Here is an 8,288-nt window from a genome sequence, read left to right as displayed (position 1 = left end):
TATCAATCAGTAAAATACATAAAATTAGTACGTTGTATTAGTTAATAACAGTAACTACAATACGAAACACAATCAAAAATGTTTCCTAAATGTTTGGAATGTCATTTTTCTTTTACTCATTACTTTTTCGTACATCAACCTTAATATGATTTAATATACCTGCTGCAAATATGTACCACATTTGAACCACATATGTACATATACATAACCACATATGTACATATACATGTACATAACATATGTACCGTCTCTACAATGCTAATTCACTAGACAATTTTACTTCCGTTTCATATTTACACTGAAGGGTCAAGGAAACTGGTAAGGGCATGCGTATTGAAATACAGAGATATGTAAACAGGCAGAATACGGTGCTGCGGTCGGCGACGCCTGTATAAGACAACAAGTGCAGTTCAAATTCAAGTAGCTCTGAGCACTAATGGGACTTAACTTCTGAGGTCATCAGCCCCCTAGATCTTAGAGCTACTTATACCTAACTAACCTAAGGTCATCACGCCCATCCATGCCCGAGGCAAGAGTCGAACATGCGACCGTAGCCGTGCGCGGTTCAGACTGTAGCGCCTAGAACCGCTCGGTCACACCGGCCGCCAACGAGTGCAGTTGTTAGGTCGTTTGCTGCTGCTACAATGGCAGGCTATAAAGATTTAAGTGAGTTTGAACCTGGTTTTATAGTCAACGCACAAGCGATGGAACATAGCATCTCCGAGGTAGTGATCAAATGGGGTTTTCACCGTACGACAATTTCACGAGTGTACCGTGAATGTCAGGAATCCGGTAAAACACCAAATCTCCGACATCGCTGAGGCCGGAGAAAGATCCTGCATGAATAGGACCAACAACGAATGTATAGAATCGTTCAAGGTGACAGAGATGCAACACTTCTGCAAATTGCTGCAGATTTCAGTGCTGCGCGATCAAGAAGTGCCAGCGTGCGAACCATTCAAAGAAACATCACTGATTTCGGAGCCAAAGGCCCATACGTGTACCCTTACACTATGTGATCCGGACAGTTGCAAAAACAAAACTGTTTCATGTTAGGTGCGTTGTGCTACCACCTACTGCCAGATACTCCATGTCAGCTACCTCAGTGTCGTCAGTCTTCGTGAGAGAGCAGAATAGAGCGCTCCACGGAACTCACGGACTTCGAAGGTGATCAAGTGATTGGGTATAACTTGTGTCATACGTCTGTACCCAAGCTTTTCCACACTCCTAAACATCCATAGGTCCACTGTTTCCCTTGTGATAGTGAAGCGAAAACGTGAAGGGATTCATACAGCACAAAAGCGTACAGGTCGACTTCGTCTGTTGACTGACAGAGACCGCCGACAGTTGAAAGGGTCGTAATATGTAATAGGCTGACATCTATTCAGACCATCACACAGGAATTCCAAACTGCATCAGGATCCACTGCAAGTACTACGACAGTTAGGCGGGAAGTGAGAAAATTTGGATTTCATGGCCGAGCGGCTGTTCATATGCCACACATCACGCCGACATCAGGCCAAACGACGCCATGCTTGGTGTAAGGAGGGTAAACAGTGGACGATTAAACAGTGGAAAACGGTGAGTGGAGTGACGAATCACGGTACACAATATGGCGATCCGATGGCAGAATGTGGGTATGGCGAATGCTTGGTCAACGTCATCTGCGAGCGTGTGTAGTGCCAACAGTAAAATTAGGAGGCGATGGTGTTATGGTGTGGTCGTGTTTTCCATGGAGGGGGCTTGCACCCCTTGTTGTTTTGCGTCGCAGTATCACAGGTCTGCATTGATGTTTTAAGAACCTTCTTGCTTCCCACTGCTGAGAAGAAATTAGGCGATGGCGATTACATCTTTCAACACGATGGAGCTTCTGTTCTTAATTCACGGCCTGTGGCGGAGTAATTAGACGACAATAACATCCCTGTAATGGACTAGCCTGCACAGAGTCCTGTCTTGAATCCTATAGGACACCTTTGGGGTCTTTTGGAACGCCGATTTCTTGTCAGGCCTCACCGATCGACATCGATACCTCTCCTCAGTGCAACACACCGTAAAGAATGGGCTGCCATTCCCCTAGAAAACTTCCAGAACCTGACTGACCGTATGCTAGCGAGACTGGAATCTGTCATCAAGTGTAAGGGTGGGCCAGTGGCATATTGAATTCCAGAATTAGCGATGGAGGGTCCGATGGACTTGTAAATAATTTTCAGCCTTTCCATTGCAGTTTAGGTTATGTAGAAAGGACAGAAAAATCGCTGAACAGGAGGCAAAAATTTGTGCCCCTAAGGCTGAATTAGAAAACGCGAACTTGGAATTATGTAGGTTAAGGGAGGAAAAATTAGGTGCACTGTACCAGGTCACAAGTTTTGTGAAACCAAGTGCTAGCCTTAGCCAGGTGACAGAAAACTTAGGTCAGCTATGCAGGGACTTTGGGAAGGAAGATCAGATAATTATAGTTGGGGGAGCAGGAAACAGCATGGCTATGAATCCAAGATACAGTATTAGGAGTGACCTGGATAAAATAGGAGCAGAAACTGAGCACAAAAATGTGCTGTAAGGCATGTTAGCACTGAGCTGAACAGGATGCTTCAGACACCGGCAAAATCTCACGTAAGTGTTGTTCCAGTAAATGATGTTGGTAGGTGGGGGTACACTACACATGGCGTGCACCAGAATAGGATGAGGAAAAATGAGTCAGCTTCTCTACTAGTGGAAACTGTAAGGGGGTCCACAGTCAGACAAGGGGTGATCCCTGTGGTTAATGGATCCAGGCATACAGATTTTTTAGGTTAATGCCAAAGTCCAGACAGATGACAATCATGATAAATAGAATAAAAGAAACTTTATGTACAGTAAATAAGGGTAAAGCCAAGAGCAGTATCAACTTACTTCATGAAAATATCAGGGGAATAAAAATAAAGTAGATCAGCTATTAGTGTGATTAGATGATCTCGAAAATAAGAATGAGATTGATATACTCTGTCTGTCTGAACAGCATGTAACTATGGGCGTGGGGTGGTTATAATTTACCATCTTACACTTGTAGATCTAGGATGGATAAAGAAGGAGTTGCCATTTTCATAAAACAATGGTGAAAATGCAAAACTGTAGAGGTGAGCAAATTTTGTGTTGACCAGCACTTTGAGGTTTGTGAATGTGAACTTCAGCTAGATAATGTAGTTTGATATTAGTAACAGTGTACAGGTCCCCATTAGGAGACTGGGAGCTATTCATAAAAACGTTTGACTCCCTATTATGCTCTCCGTCAGACAAAAAGAAAAAGTTATTAAGCTGTGATGATTTCAATGTAAACTTTCTAAATAAATCTGAGAGGAGAAGTGAAATAGAAGTGTTATTGACAACATATAACTTAGAATCAGTGATCCATTTCGCTACACTTTTTGCTCAAAACAGTAGCACGCTAATAGGTAATGTATTTCTACAGAAAGAGGATGTAAAACAAACACTTGCTTTCCCTGTTGTAAATGGAATGTCAGACCATGGTGCACAAATGTTTAACTTACAAAACCTAACAGGGTTTACAGTTTGGAAACCATTAAGTAAAATTGTAACATCGCTCAACCTGGTATCCGCAGAGCACGTCAAAGAAAGCTTAATAACTGTTAATTGGGGAGATGTATATAATGAGCCAAATGCTAACGATAAATGCAACATATTTCTTGATAAATTTATATCCATCTTTGAACATTGTTTCCCAAAGAAAATTACTAAATGAAACTCCACACACTTTTAAAAGTAACCTTGGATTCCTACAGGTATTAAAGTTCCTTCGGAAAGCGAAAGACAACTTTATGAGACAGCAAGAACTAGTAACGATGCAGAAGTAGTTTTACACTTTAAAAATTATTGTAACATACCGAGAAAAGTTGTAAGGAAATCAAGAAATATGTATGTTAGAGAAGAAATTAACAACTCTGGCAATAAAATCAAATCAATACGGAATGTCGTTAGAAGGCAGACAGGAATAGTAACCACTGGGGTAGGTAGTATTACTATTAAGGAGAACGAGACTATCGTAAACCAACAGTCCACAAGTAGCTAATGTATTTAACAACCATTCCTTAAGTGTAGGAGAAAAAATTGGTGAGAACAGTTCAAAATAAAAAGCCATGCAGTACATGGAAGAGTCTGTTTTGAAAAATTTAGTCAAATTAAGTTTCACCTAACAAGCTCTTGTGAAATAAGTAAAATTACTAATTCTTTGAAAAATAAATGTTCTGTTGGAGTAGATGACATCTCTAATAAGATATTAAAACAATTTGGAGCAATTACAGCTGATGTTTTGAATCACATATGTAATGCATCATGAACTCAAGGCATTTACCCACACAGGTTAAAGTATGCCATTGCCAGGCCGATCTATAAAAAGGGTGACACCACTGATTTCAGTAATTATCGTCCCCTAGCCTTGATTACAGCATTTTCAAAAATGTTAGAGAGAGTAACATACTCATGAGTGGTTAGCCATCTCAGCGGTAATGCCATACTTGGGTAAACCACAGTACGGATTTCAAAAATGCTGTTCCACTGAGACAGCAATATACAATTTCACTGTCCACATAATCGAGTCTTCAAATAGTAAAATTTCACCAATAGAAATTTTCTGTGACTTGTCCAAAGCATTTAATCGGGCAAACAATTACATGATGTTACATAAATTACAGTTCTATGGTATAAATGGAATAGCATATGAGTGGTTTATGTCTTACCTACAGAACAGGAAGCAAAAAGGTTCCTTATATGGATCAAGCTATTTAAATAAGTTTGCCACCTCATCTAACTGGTGTGAAATAACATTAGGTGTTCCACAGAGTTCAACCATGGGTCCCCTTCTGTTTTTGATATATGTGAACGATATCCCTTCCTATCTGAAACGGGAAGCAGAAATGACACTGTTTGCTGATCATACAAGCATCGTTATTAATCCGGTGAAAGAAACTCCAATTGAAAATGATACAAATAAGTTGTTTGGAAAAGTCATTAATTGGTTTTCTGCAAATGGGCTTGCTCTAAACTTTGAACAAAAAAAAAAAAAAAACGCAGTACATACCATTTTCTGCTGCAAAAAGTGCAGTTCCTTCAATAAACATAACATATCAACAGAAGTCAGTAGACAGGGTAGAGCATACTAAATTTCTGGATGTACACGTGATAACAATCTTAATTGGAAAATTTATATTTTGGATCTTCTAAGGCGACTAGGTTAAGCAACTTTTGGAATAAGAATAATTGCCAATTTTGAGGATATAGAAATCGGTTGGTAATATACTTTGCATACTTTCACTCTCTGATCTCATACAGAATAATATTTTAGGGTAACTCAACATTTAGACAAAAAGTATTCACTGCTCAAAAGAAAGTGGTTAGGGTTCATAGTAGCACATCTTGTAGGCATCTTTTTAAAAGATTGTGAATCCTTACAACAGCCTCACAGTACATTTACTCACTAATGAAATTTGTTCTCAACAACATGGGCCAGTTTAAAAACAACAGTGACATTCATGATTATAATATCAGAAAAAAGAGAGATTTACACTATCCTTTACTCAACCTATCTTTGGCACAGAAAGGGGTAAAACATGGTGCTATAAAAATTTTCGACAAATTACCAGATGAAATAATAAGTCTGACAGAGAGCAGTAATATCTTCAACAATAAATTGAAATCATATCTCTTTGAAAACTCCTTCTATATCACAGATGAATTCTTGAATAGGAATAAATAAATCTATAAATTTAGTATATGCATTTTGTGCCATTTAAGGGAAAGGGTTAAATGTTGTTGTGGTCTTCAGTCCAGAGACTGGTTTGCTGCAGCTCTTCATGCTACTCTATCCTCTGCAAGCTTCTTCATCTTCCAGTACCTACTGCAACCTACATCCTTCATAATCTGTTTAGTGTAATCTCTTTGTGTCCCTCTACGATTTTTACCCTCTGCGCTGCCCTCCAATACTAAATTTGTGATCCTTTGATGCCTCAGAATATGTCCTACCAACCGATGCCTTCTTCTTGTCAAGTTATGTTACAAATATCTCTTCTCCCTAATTAATTCAATACCTCCTCATTAGTTATGTGATCTACCCATCTAATTTTCAGCATCATTCTGTAGTACCACATTTGGAAAGCTTCTCTTCTCTTCCTGTCTAAACTATATACTGTCCACGTTTCACTTCCATACATGGCTACACTCCATAAAAATACATTCAGAAAAGACTTCCTCAAGCCTAAATCTAGACTCGATGTTAACAAATTTCTCTTCTTCAGAAAAGCTTTCCTTGCCATTGCCAGTCTACATTTTATATCCTCTCTACTTCGACCATCATCAGTTATTTTGCTCCCCAAATAGGAAAGCTCATTTACTACTTTAAGCGTCTCATTTTCTAATCTAATACCCTCAGCATCACCCGATTTAATTCGACTACATTCCATTATCCTCCTTTTCCTTTTGTTGATGTTCATCTTATGTCCTCCTTTAAGGACACTGTTGATTCCGTTCAGCTCCTCTTACAGGTCATTTGCTGTCTCTGACAGAATTACAATGTCATCGGAGAACCTCAAAGTTTTAATTTCTTCTCCATAGATTTTAATCCCTACTCCAATTTTTTTTTCTTTTGTTTCCTTTACTGCTTGCTCAATATACAGATTGAATAACATCAGGGAGAGGCTACAGCCCTGTCTCACTCCCTTCCCAACCTCTGCTTCCCTTTCATCCCCCTCGATTCTTATAACTGCCATCTGGTTCTTGAACAAATTGTAAATAGCCTTTCGCTCCCTGTATTTGACCCCTTTTACCTTCACAATTAGAAAGAGAGTATTTCAGTCAACCTTGTCAAAAGCTTTCTCTAAGTCTACAAATGCTAGAAACGTGGGTTTGCTTTCCCTTAATCTATTTTCTAAGATAAGTCGTAGCATCAGTATTGCCTAACGTGTTCCAATATTTCTACGGAATCCAAAATGATCTTCCCCTGAGGTCAGCTTCCACCAGTTTTTCCATTCGTCCGTAAAGAATTCGTGTTAGTAGTTTGCAGCTGTGGCTTATTCAGCTGATACTTCAGTAATTTTCACATCTGTGAACCCCTGCTTTGTCAGGGCTGGCTCCATCAAGGCTACTAGTAGTTCTAACGGAATGTTGTCTACTCCCGGGGCCTTGTTTCGACTTAGGTCTTTCAATGCTCTGTCAAACACTTCACGCAGTATCATATCTCCCATTCAATCCTAATCTACATCCTCGTCCATTTCCATAATATTGTCATGAATGACATCGCCCTTGTGTAGAACTTCTATATACTCCTTCCCCCTTTCTGCTTTCCCTTCATTGTTCAGAAATGGGTTTCTATCACAGCTCTTGATATTCATGCCAATGGTTCTCTATTCTCCAAAGGTATCTTTAAATTTCCTGTAGGCAGTATCTATCTTACCCCATGTGATATACACCTGTACATCCTTACATTTGTCCTCTAGCCATCAGTAATTAGCCATTTTGCATTTCCTGTCGATCTCATTATTGAGACGGTCGTATTCCTTTCTGCCTGCTTCATTTACTACATTTTTTTTTTATTTTCTCCTTTCATCAATTGAATGCAGTATCTCTTCTGTTACCTATGGATTCCTATTAGCCCTCGTCTTTTTACCTACTTGATCCTCTGCTGCCTTCACTTTTCATCTTTCAGAGCTACCCTTCTTCTTCTACTGCATTTATTTCCCCCATTCTTGTCAATCGTTACCTAATGCTCTCCCTGAAAGTCTCTACCACCTCTGGTTCTGTCAGATTATGCAGGTCCCATCTCTTTAAATTTCCACCTTTTTGTAGTTCCGTTAGTTTTACTCTACAGTTCATAACCAATAGATTGTGGTCAGAGTCCACATCTGCCCCTGTAAATGTCTTGCAATTTAAATCGTGGTTCCTAAATCTCTGCTTACCATTATATAATCTATCGGATACCTGTCAGTATCTCAAAGCTTCTTCAATGTATACACCTTTCTTTTATGAATCTTGAATCAAGTGTTAGCAATGATTAAGTTATGCTGTGTGCAAAATTCTACCAGGCGGCTTCCTCTTTCATTCCATACCCCATTCCATATTCACCTACTACATTTCCTTCTCTTCTTTTTTCTACTATAGAATTCCAGTCACCCGTGACTATTAAATTTTCGTCTCCCTTCACTATCTGAATAATTTCTTTTATCTCATCATACATTTCATCAACCTCTTCGTCATCTGCGGAGCTAGTTGGCAAATAAGCTTGTACTACTGCGGTAGGGGTGGGC

Source organism: Schistocerca gregaria, chromosome 2 (genome assembly GCF_023897955.1).
Source record: "Schistocerca gregaria isolate iqSchGreg1 chromosome 2, iqSchGreg1.2, whole genome shotgun sequence".
In the NCBI taxonomy this organism is placed as follows: Eukaryota; Metazoa; Arthropoda; class Insecta; order Orthoptera; family Acrididae; genus Schistocerca; species Schistocerca gregaria.
This window is presented reverse-complemented; position numbering follows the sequence as displayed.